This window comes from Cucurbita pepo, chromosome LG02, assembly GCF_002806865.2.
Source record: "Cucurbita pepo subsp. pepo cultivar mu-cu-16 chromosome LG02, ASM280686v2, whole genome shotgun sequence".
Taxonomy (NCBI): domain Eukaryota; kingdom Viridiplantae; phylum Streptophyta; class Magnoliopsida; order Cucurbitales; family Cucurbitaceae; genus Cucurbita; species Cucurbita pepo.
Genome location: NC_036639.1, coordinates 6,911,668 through 6,924,099, shown reverse-complemented (window position 1 = coordinate 6,924,099; position 12,432 = coordinate 6,911,668). Strand labels below are relative to the sequence as shown.

General features: G+C 38.5%; 1 long non-coding RNA gene and 1 pseudogene across 2 annotated transcripts; both read left to right on the top strand.

Moving 5' to 3' along the window:
* Positions 1 to 6,661: 6,661 nt before the first annotated feature.
* On the top strand, positions 6,662 to 10,242 carry LOC111787777 (annotated as a pseudogene).
* Positions 10,243 to 11,095: 853 nt separating this feature from the next.
* On the top strand, positions 11,096 to 12,123 carry LOC111787558. Of its 2 annotated transcripts, none has more exons than XR_002814005.1 (2): positions 11,096 to 11,116; positions 11,860 to 12,123. It is a non-coding gene; the product is annotated as an uncharacterized LOC111787558 (long non-coding RNA). The 2 variants fall into 2 exon arrangements; XR_002814004.1 differs by lacking the exon at positions 11,096 to 11,116 and adding an exon at positions 11,734 to 11,780.
* The last annotated feature ends 309 nt before the right edge of the window (positions 12,124 to 12,432 follow it).

Genomic DNA, 12,432 nt, shown 5'->3' with positions numbered 1-12,432 from the left:
TCAGACAGAGGAGTTTTCATTGACAACAGATGGGGGGCTCTTGTACCATGGGCAGTTGTGTGTGCCAAATGAAGAAGAACTAAAGGTAGAAATCCTAGCCGAGACTCACCACTCGCCATTCGCCCTGCATCCTGGCAGTACCAAGATGTATCAGGATTTGAAACGACATTATTGGTGGTGGAATATGAAACGTGATGTGGCCGAGTTCATGAGCAAGTGTCTGGTTTGTCAACAAGTCAAAGCCCCAAGGCAGAAGCCGGTGGGGCTATTACAACCACTTAGTGTACCTGAATGGAAGTGGGAGAACATCGCCATGGACTTTATCGTGGGATTACCGAGGACGGCCGAGGCTACACAGTTATATGGGTTGTGGTTGATAGGCTCACAAAGTCAGCTGACTTCCTCCCAGGGAAGTCCACTTATTCCGTGGATAAATGGGCTCAGTTGTACTTGAAAGAGGTAACAAGGTTGCACGGGGTACCGGTATCCATTGTGTCAGATAGGGATCCCCGTTTCACATCAAAGTTTTGGAAAAGCCTTCAGAAAGCGTTGGGTACACGGCTAGAGTTTAGTACAGCGTTCCACCAACAGACAGATGGGCAAACTGAACGTTTAAACCAGATTTTGGAGGACACGTTACGGGCCTGTATGTTGGACTTTGCCGGTAGCTGGGACACACACTTGCATCTCATAGAGTTCGCTTATAACAACAGTTATCAAGCCACGTTGGGTATGGCACCTTTTGAGGCCTTATACGGGAAGAAGTGTCGATCCCTAGTGTGTTGGGACGAAGTGGGAGAACGCAAGTTGTTTGGGCCCCGATTTAGTGCAAGCAACTAACGAGGCTATCCAGAAAATAAGGGCTAGAATGCGTACGGCACAAAGCAGGCAAAATAGTTATGCAGATGTGAGACGAAGAGCTTTGTAATTTGAGGTGGGAGACAAGGTATTCCTTAAGGTGGCTCTCATGAAAGGCGTTCTTAGGTTCGGGCGCAAAGGGAAGTTAAGCCCACGCTTCATTGGACCATTTGAGATTTTGGAGCGAGTGGGACAAGTAGCTTACCGGTTGGCCCTACCACCTATACTCTTAGAAGTCCACAATGTGTTCCATGTATCGATGTTGCGACTATACATATCTGACCCATCACATGTGATAGATTTCAAACCTCTACGGTTGGATAAGAGTTTGAACTATGAGGAGGAACCAGTGCAAATTGTGGATAGAGAAGTGAAAACCCTACGTAATCGAGAGATCGCGTTGGTCAAGGTATTATGGCGTAATCACCAGCTGGAAAAAGCCACTTGGGAACGAGAAGAGGAAATGATGAGCAGTTACCCTGAGCTCTTCCGAGCAGAAAGTAAGTAGCGCAAGCCTTTATGTATTTAAGTGAAGCTTTCAAGGACGAAAGTTTCTTTTTGGGGGAATATTGTAAGGCCCACGTTTTGGGCCCACGACCCAATAAAAATATAAAAACAAAAATAATAAATAAATAAATAAATAAACCTATGGTTCAATAGGAGGAAACTCATTACCCCAGCCACCACCCTTCCTTCTCTTTTCTTTAGTTTGGTTTCACGTTTCCCCCTTCAGCCACGACCCCGCAACCGATTGTTTCCACTCCGTTCCGCGCCCCTTCCCATATCAGAAAACATCCGCCCAGCACCAAATCGCCGCCACCGCAAGGGAACGACATCGTCGTTGCCAAAACCGACCTCAAGAGGGTTAAACGTAGCAAAGGTTCAACTCCTACGTAGGAGGAAGGCTCGATTCGAGGGGAGTCAGATCGTCGTTGATTAGGAAAGGCCAAGAACGCAGCTCCTCAGGTAAGAGACTCGCCTGTTGAAAATAAACGTTTTGTTTTTTTGAAAACGGGTCAAACAAAATCATCTGTGGGCTAGGTGCTGGGTAATTCATTGCCTGGAACAATCTGATTTCTGTGTGTAATATTATGCAACGTGGTTGACATGTATCCTGGTTACTATGTATTCTGATTGTCGTATGTTATGATTGTCGTATATTTTGATTGTCGTATGTTATGATTGTCGTATATTTTGATTGTCGTATATTCTGATGGTTGTGTAATCGAATGGTTGTAAAATCGGATGGTTGTGTAATGGAATGTTGCGCATTCGGATCGTAGAGTAATATGGTTAGGTTGGGCAGTCTGACGATATGTGTCTATTGCCGACATAATGTGCTTGTAGGTAGTCATGAGTAAGGATTGTGGTAATAGTTACTCGCTGTGTGATTCGGGTAACTAGCCACCACTAGTCACCTTTGGGGTGATTCTAGAAAAGACTATCCAGTAATGGTTACATGCTGTGTGTATCGGGTAACCATCCGTTGATAGTCAATGGGAGAAAATAAGGAGGTGAGGTTCTCGTGGTAGTGGTTACACGCTGTGTGTTTCGGGTAACCAACTGGGAATAACCACTTTAAGGATTGAAAGTGGCATTGAGGTGGTGGTGGCAATAATCACCTGCTGCATGTTTTGGCCGACCGCCTTATGACGATTCATATGTTGACCCCCAATAGGGGAGTTCCTTACTGAGTATTTTTATACTCACCCTGTTTTTTTTAAATGATTTTCAGGCGAAGCTGTGGCACAGAGGTGACGAGTAGGATGCCAAAGTTAGTCACGGGGCGATTCAAGGATTTTTATGTTTGATGCCTAGTTTGTGGGAACTAGGCGGCCACATCAGACTTCCTTCGATTCAAATTTCCTCTTGTTTTAAATAGCTTTAGGCGGCATTGTTTTGCGAAATTTTAAAGGGGTACCCCGCACGTGATTTCTAATAAAATTCTGCATGGTTTTCATTCTTTTTCTACATAAATCGCATTATCTTTCATAACGGCCCTGACCGCTACCGTCAGGATAAGTCGGGTCGTTACATGGGTGACCCTCGGAGAAGGAAGTATTACCAGGCCTTTAGCAAATTGAAGAAATTCTTCTAATTGGAGAGCAAACTGAAGAGATTCTTCCACAGAAGACAGGGGAGCGAACTGTACACATTTGCTTAAGTGCCGTTGTGCCTAAAGATTCAAGTGACACTAGTGTTGGTGAGCAAGACGTGACTCAACCAAGCGAACCTAGTGAAAAACAAAGGGCACCTCAACAACTAAGACAGTTAGAAAGAATCCAGAAACCAAATCCAAAGTATGTCGATATAGCTATTATAGAGAACGAAGTTAAAGAGCCAGAGACGTACGTAGAAGCATCACAAAATACTGATTGGCAGCAGGTAATAGAGGAAGAAATGATAGCCCTAGAGCAAAATCAAACTTGGGAACTAATACCAAGACCAGAAGATGTCAAATCCATCAATTGCAAGTGGGCTTACGAAATAATGTGTCTCTCGGATGGATCAATAGAAAGATACAAGACTCAATATGTAGCTCGAGGGTTCTCTCAAGAATATGGACTAGACTATGATGAAATGTTTTGTACAGTGGCAAAGATAACTATCATACAGGTTTCTCTCGTACTTGTGGTAAATAAATATTGAAAATTATGGCAGATGAATATGAAGAATGCTTTCCTGAACAGTGAGTTAAACAAAGAGTTCTACACATGGACCAACCAAAGAAATTCGAAAATGAAGTTGGAGTCATTAGTCAATATATGCAAAGTTTGAAGAAGCCTCATTTGGACACGACTCGATAGACCTTGAGATATGTCAAAGGTACAATCAATTATGTTCGTTTGTACAAAAGAAGCGAAGACTGCAAGCTAGCTGAATATAGTGATGTCGACTATGCAGGAGACCACGATACCCGAAGATCAATCACTGGGTATGTGTTCAAGCTCGGTTCAAGAACAATTTCTTGGTGTAACAAAAGACAACCAACTGTATCATTGTCAACTAGAGAAGCAGAGTACAGAGTAGCGGCGGGAGCAGCTCAGGAATGTACATGACTAAAACTTCTGATGAAAGCTTGGCACCAGAAAGTTGACTATTCGATACGACTTCAATGCGACAACCAATCTGTGATTTGTTTAGTAGAAAATTCGATGTTTCATGGCAGAACAAAGCATGTGGAGGTGCACTGCCATTTTATTAGAGACAAAGTCTTAAAGAAATAATACGGATGACCAAGTGATAGACTTGTCTACAAAAGAGCTGAATACTTGCACACATGAGAGCTTTCGCTGTGGTGCAACGAATGAGGACTAGTGTTGAGGGTGAGTGTTAAAATATTATCACTAGCCTAATAGGGTTAAGCCCAACTATTGTATGAGTAACTATATTTATGTTAAGAAAATGATTTAGGATTTTAGGAATAAATTTAGGAAAATGATTTAGGGATTTTAGGAATAAATTTAAGAAAATAATTTAGATGCTTCACGAAAAACATTGTGAAATTTTAGGAATTTATTACCTATCGTCTAGTATAAATACCCCTCTACCCTACCTAGTTTATCATCCCATCCGACTTAGTTTATCATCCCATCCGACTTAGTTTATCATCCCAAGAAATCCAAGCAATACAAAGTAGTAATTTCTATAGAGTATTTTGTAAATCTCTTCTTGATTGGTCTTAATAAAGTGTGCGAGTGTTTCCACAGAGAGTTGTGTTCAACATATTCGAGATACAATCAAATTACAATAAGTTCAGAAGATCAAGAGAAGACCACATTTACATGCCCATATGAAATTTTTGCCTTTTGTACTATGTATCCAACATTTCAACAATGCATGATGACCATCTTTACAGATATGGTAGAAATGTTCATGGAGATATTCATGGATGACTTCTCGGTTTATAGAGAATCTTTTGAAACTTGTTTGTGCAATTTAGAGAAGGTTCTACAATGGTGTGAAAAGAAGATTGAATTGGAAAAATGTCATTTCATGGTCAATGAGGGGATTGTGCTAGGCCACAAGATCTCAAGAAGAAGAATAGGAGTGGAAAGAGCCAAGATAGAAGCTATTGAAAAATTAAATCCACCTACTTCTGTGAAAGAGATATGAATTTTCTTGGTATATATAGAGTTCTATAGCAGGTTTATTAAAGACTTCTCAAAGATTGCAAAATTGTTGTGCAGCTTGTTGGAGGCAAACAAAAAATTCGCTTTCGATGAACAATGCATGACAACTTTCCAAGCATTGAAGACAACATTGACCACAATGCTTATAATGTCAACACCCAATTGAGATTCACCATTTGAGTTGATGTGTGATGCTAGTGACCATGTCGTGAGAGTAATGCTAGGACAGAACAAAGGAAAGATACTTCACCCTACCTATTATGCAAGAAAAATGTTGAATGAGGCACAAGGGAATTATACAACCACTGAAAAAGAATTGCTTGTTGTAGCATTTGCAGTTGATTTGGAGCAAAGGTGAAAGTGTACATTGACCACACAACAATCAAGCACCTAATGATGAAATCGATTTACCAAGCCAAGATTAATTAGATGGATTCTAGTATTACAAGAATTTGAGATAGTAATCTTGGACACTAAGGGAGATAATAACCATGTAGTAGATCACTTATCTAGAATGGAGAACATGGAGGAAAAATCCAACAAAAAAAAAAAAATTGATGATGAAAAGAGCTGCTCAACATAAATAGCAGCTACATCAGTAGCAGAATGATAGGCAGGCATAGCAACTTTTTTAGCCTGTGGCATCATACCAAAGAGCAACATTATTAGCAAAGAAAGAGGTTCTTCCATGAATCTAAAAGTTACATATGAGATGAACCTTTTTTTAAAATAGTATGAATATGGCATAATGAGAATATGCATTTTCGATAATGAAAATACCAATAATTCTAGAACAATGTCATGCATCCCCATATGAAATCCATTTTGGAGGACAAAGGATAGAAACTAAGGTATTTCAATATGGTTTCTATTGGCCAACAATATTTAGAGATGCTAAAGAATTTTGTAAGGGTTGTGATCAATGCCTTTATAAGGGACTATTTCCACCATCTTATGGGAATTTATATATTATAGTAGTTGTAGACATGTGTCATAGTGGGTGAAAGCAATAACTTGTCCATCCAACAATGAGAAGGTACTCAAGTTTCTAAAAAGAAACATATTCACTCAATTTGGTGTGCTAAGGGCATTAATAAGGATCACACTTTATGAACAAATTGATGAATAGTTTTTTAGAGAGATAGAACCTAAAACATAGGGTAACAACACCTTATAATCCACAACCCAATGAACAAACAGAGGTCTCCAACCGAGAAATTAAAAATATATTGGAAAAAAATGGTACAACCCAATAGTTGAGAAATTAAAAATATTTTGGATGATGCATTATAGGAATACGGGACAACCTTCAAAATCCCTTGGATGTCCCCTTACAAGCTAGTTTTTGTGAAGGCGTGCTATCTACCCTAGTTGGAGCATAAAACATTTTGGACATTAAAGAAGTTAAATTTTGATTATATTGCAGATGAAGACTTGAGGCGAATACAACTAATGAGTTGAATGAATTTAAGGACCTAGATTACGAAAATGCCAAGATGTATAAAGAAAAAATAAAAAATTGACATGACAACAAAGTTCGTTCTATAAGAGACAAAGAGTATTGCTATTCAATTCAAGACTAAAATTATTCACTAGAAAATTAAAATCAAGATGGTCCGATCCATTTATGGTTGAAGAAGTCTCTCCCTATGGGACAATAATGATAAAACATGGAGATGAAAGGAGACCCTTTACATTCCCTCCCGTGTGGCGACATGGGGGCGAAAAAAGGAAAGAGAGATGGGGTTTCTCTCGCTTTTGGCATAGCGGGCCCCAGCAGGAGGCCCACACAATGGGCTATTAGCTCAGTGGTAGAGCATGCCCCTGATAATTGCGTCGTTGTGCCTGGCCTGTGAGGGCTCTCAGCCACATGGATAGTTCAATGTGCTCATCAGCGCCTGATCCTGAGATGTGGATCATCCAAGGCACATTAGCATGACGTACTTCTTTTGTTTGAACCAGGTTTGAAACCAAACTTCAGAAACTCAAGCCTTATTTAGATGGAGAAGTAAAAGAAAGGCATTGCCTCTTCAAGCTTAAAAACCTAAAAAATAAATTAAGGAAAAGGAAACTCACAAAGAAGGGTAGACGGGTAACAAACCCCAAGAAACCAAATTAGTTTTTATTTATGCATTTACATAGGATAGTTTTTTTTTTTTTTTTTTTTTTTTTTTTCCATCCAACAATGAGAAGGTACTCAAGTTTCTAAAAAGAAACATATTCACTCAATTTGGTGTGCTAAGGGCATTAATAAGGATCACACTTTATGAACAAATTGATGAATAGTTTTTTAGAGAGATAGAACCTAAAACATAGGGTAACAACACCTTATAATCCACAACCCAATGAACAAACAGAGGTCTCCAACCGAGAAATTAAAAATATATTGGAAAAAAATGGTACAACCCAATAGTTGAGAAATTAAAAATATTTTGGATGATGCATTATAGGAATACGGGACAACCTTCAAAATCCCTTGGATGTCCCCTTACAAGCTAGTTTTTGTGAAGGCGTGCTATCTACCCTAGTTGGAGCATAAAACATTTTGGACATTAAAGAAGTTAAATTTTGATTATATTGCAGATGAAGACTTGAGGCGAATACAACTAATGAGTTGAATGAATTTAAGGACCTAGATTACGAAAATGCCAAGATGTATAAAGAAAAAATAAAAAATTGACATGACAACAAAGTTCGTTCTATAAGAGACAAAGAGTATTGCTATTCAATTCAAGACTAAAATTATTCACTAGAAAATTAAAATCAAGATGGTCCGATCCATTTATGGTTGAAGAAGTCTCTCCCTATGGGACAATAATGATAAAACATGGAGATGAAAGGAGACCCTTTACATTGACTCCCGTGTGGCGACATGGGGGCGAAAAAAGGAAAGAGAGATGGGGTTTCTCTCGCTTTTGGCATAGCGGGCCCCAGCAGGAGGCCCACACAATGGGCTATTAGCTCAGTGGTAGAGCATGCCCCTGATAATTGCGTCGTTGTGCCTGGCNTCTCTTTATTATTATTTTTTTTTAAATTTTTATTTATTTTCAAATTTATACTAAAAATTTTGGTTCAAATCATGAACAAGAGACATTACACTTAATTTAGTTTCTTGTGTTTTTTTTTTCTTTTTTTTTTGTGTTGAAGTGTTATTTTTAAGGATTTTAGGTTGAAAACATTCTCTAACAAATGAAGTCATGAATAAAAATGTTTCACTAAGTTTGTGCGGCAAAGCTTGTTTCCTTCCACGATAAGTACTTTGTTGGGTTTAGCCGATGCTCAGTTTCTTTGAGATTCAACTGTTCAAAAACGAGTGAGAAATATTGCAATATCCCATTAATAAACAACTTAGAAACAATAAACAACATTTAGTTATCAATTTATCAATTTATGTTTGGATTAGAGGAGGGAGATAGCACCCTCATAACTTCTATTAGTTCTATCCAAATTTGTTTCCTATTCTTCAATTGATATATAAAGAAAACATCATGTCTCTCACTAGTTTTCAAATGATATACATAAAAGAGAAAAGAAAACAAAGGTACCATGAGTACTATCAAATCGAGTTTCTTGGTTGCTACCATTTATCGTCGACGTTCAATCTCGTGCTGATGTTAGTTTTTCCTTTGAAAATATATAGTAACATAGTGCCTGGTACTGATATCACGAAGGTAAAAATGCAATATGAATCAATATTATCACTTGTTGAGTTGATCAATTGTTTGCTAATTTTTGTTACTTGTGAAATGTAGGCATTAACAAATGCATGGAAAGATGCATGCACGTTTAATTGTTCTAGTGCCATTGTTATTCTGAGAGGGATTTTTAAAGTAAATGAAGGAAGTTTTGAAGGACCTTGTAAGAGCCCAATTGAACTTCAACTTCACGGAACATTGCAGGCACCAAAAAAAACTTTACAGAGATAATTGGATTACTTTTACAAACGTCGATAGATTGACGTTATCAAGTGGAGGAGTTTTTGATGACCAAGGAAAAGCAGCTTGGGAAAAGAATGATGACCATAAACGCATAAATTGTGCCCAACTCCCCATGGTAAGCAAATATGTCTTCGGCTTTCCTTTCTCAATCTCATGCATGTTGTTGTTTTAGAAGGGCCTCTTAGATGTCTTCTCTAATGTTCTAACATTTATAATTTTGTAAATGTTGTTATTTTTCGGAGGGTAATCTTTAAACAACCAAGTTTGATTTAACTGTGAAAAAATCAAATATCAAATAGAGAAGTTTAAATTTTTAGTGTTTTCAATTTTATGGTGTTCTATTCAAATTTTTGGCTCTCATAAAATATTATTTGATTATACAAAACGTGTAGAATTTGAGGTTGATTATACAAAATGCGTAGAATTTGAGGTCCAACTTCATTACCAATTCAACCATGAAGAGAATAACATCACTTGATAGCAAGAGTTTCCATGTCAACGTCCTCATATAACAACCTCACATTCCATAATATCAATATAATTGCACTAGAAAATAATCCCTAACACTGATGGAATACACATCGGTTGATCAAATAGGATCACAATCACAATGTCCCAAATTGCAACGGTAGATGATTGCATTTCTCTTAACAATAAAAGCAAACAAATTAAAATCACCAACGTGACATGCGGACCAGGGCATGGCATAAGCATAGGAAGTCTGGGAAAATACACAAACGAAGAACCTGTTGAAGGTATCATAGTAAAGAACTGCATGATAATTAACACCACTAATGGTGTCAGGATCAAAACGTGGCCAGCTTCTGCTGCTAGTGGCACCGCCACCGATATGCAGTTTTTGAACATTATAATGGTCAATGTTAGCAACCCTATTCTCATAGACCAAGAATATTGTCTGTGGAATTCGTGCAATCGACACGTATTGAACACATTCTCAAAGTTCTTAATGAAGCTTTCCTTATTTTCTTCGCAAATAACCCATTTAAAGAAATTTATTGTCTCATTTTAATTTTCAAATTCCATACAAAATTAAGATTAGTAAAGTGAGCTTCAAGAACATTAGAGGAAGTTCTGCAACTCTAGTGGCAATCAAACTTATTTGGAGCCGTCACTTAATATGTGACGAAGTAAAAGTCGGTGATATTGACCTTAGTTACAATGGAATAAAAGGTCCTATTACATATCAATGCACGAATGTGAAACCCATCATTTCAGGAAAACAGAACCCTAAAATGTGTTCATCTCCTTATGTTGTCCCATGGATTGTTGATTGCCAAAGTACTTCAAAGTAATAGACAACCTTAATTACAAGAAGACAACTTATGTCATTTCAATTCCTCTGTCTTTTAGACTTTCTTTTGTTGTACTTTTCAAAATAAATAAGATGGTCGAATGTTTGAAGGAAGTCTTATGTTCCGAATAATGTAGTGTTTTTAGTACTTCGAAATTATAAAATAAAATGGTTTCACTCTTGTTTTTCATTTTAAATTTGAATTATGAGTAAGACAATGTAACAGTAACTAATTATTAAAAAAAAAAAAAAAACCCATTACTTGAAAAAAAAAACTTTTAACGAATAAAAATATCTAACTCCCCTCTATTAATAACCCTACACAAATTATTTACTATTAGAAATTTTAGATAAGGAATTGATAAGTTAGATAGAAAGAAACTTGTAACTATATTTTATGGATATTGCACACATCCAACAATATTGTGAAAGAAGAATTGACATTAGAAGGGACTAGTCAAATCTTTCTCTTTTATCAATGCTGAAATTACCCTTCCTAGCCTCATGTGGATACACCTAATTCACATGCTGAATAAGATTGGAGTAGTGTAATACCCGAAGAAAGAGAAATAGAAATAGAAAAAGAAAAAAAAAATAGGAAAAGTCGAGAGAGGGGCAAAAATTTGCCCCTCCAACCACGTAAGGGGTCCAAATGAAACCTCATCCATAGTCCTGCAAAAGAAAAATAGTGAGAGAAAGGGGTAGAGAGAACCTAGAGAGAGGAGAAGGGATGAACCGCCGTAAGACTCACCTAAAACTACCGTTGGAGTCTATTCCGGTGAAGATCATGATGCAGGGAGACTTTCTTAGAAGGGAAAAGAGCATGTGGGTGGCCGGAGTCCCATTTTTCATCATGAAATCAGAAAACCCGCAAGGTAAGGATCTTGAACGTTTTCTCAGATCTACGGTTTTCCTTTGTGAATCAAGATCTGAAATCTTGATATATTCATTTAGGAACAACTCTACGCATGTTTNAATAACCCTACACAAATTATTTACTATTAGAAATTTTAGATAACGAATTGATAAGTTAGATCGAAAGAAACTGGTAACTATATTTTATGGATATTGCACACATCCAACAATATTGTGAAAGAAGAATTGACATTAGAAGGGACTAGTCAAATCTTTCTCTTTTATCAATGCTGAAATTACCCTTCCTAGCCTCATGTGGATACACCTAATTCACATGCTGAATAAGATTGGAGTAGTGTAATACCCGAAGAAAGAGAAATAGAAATAGAAAAAGAAAAAAAAAATAGGAAAAGTCGAGAGAGGGGCAAAAATTTGCCCCTCCAACCACGTAAGGGGTCCAAATGAAACCTCATCCATAGTCCTGCAAAAGAAAAATAGTGAGAGAAAGGGGTAGAGAGAACCTAGAGAGAGGAGAAGGGATGAACCGCCGTAAGACTCACCTAAAACTACCGTTGGAGTCTATTCCGGTGAAGATCATGATGCAGGGAGACTTTCTTAGAAGGGAAAAGAGCATGTGGGTGGCCGGAGTCCCATTTTTCATCATGAAATCAGAAAACCCGCAAGGTAAGGATCTTGAACGTTTTCTCAGATCTACGGTTTTCCTTTGTGAATCAAGATCTGAAATCTTGATATATTCATTTAGGAACAACTCTACGCATGTTTTGTGAAGAAGTTTGGCCGAGATCTCAACCTGAAGGCGGAGATCCGAGAGTCGTCCGAGAACGGTGAGCGAACTTCCGACGTTCTTAACTCGTCCGGTAGTCAAGCAAAAATTACAAAAACAAAATACGAGGATGTAGCCCGTAACACGATCTAAAACTTTGCCGAAGGAATCATGTCAATCCGATCTACGGATCGAAAGATATGAAAATCAGAAAAGAGGACTGTGTTTCGGTTTTCAGAGGGCTGAGAAGAAAGAAGAAAGAAAGAAAGAAAAAAAAAAAGTCTGTCGGTGAGCGGCGGAGGGCGGCGACATGCGCCGGACACGCGTCGACCATCGGCTGGAGCAATGCAGCTCCAGCGAGGCATTGACACGTGTCGCCTGCAAGCCAGGCCGAACCGCAACGTGAGCCGAGCCGACCAGACCGGCCCTGACCGGCTGACCGGCGACTACGCAGAGGCGGGCGCGTGTGGTAGGCGCGCGTGCAGCCTACGACTGGTGCCTTCCCGCGCGCGTGACCACACACTCCCAGCGCACTGCTGGCGCGTGAGCGCA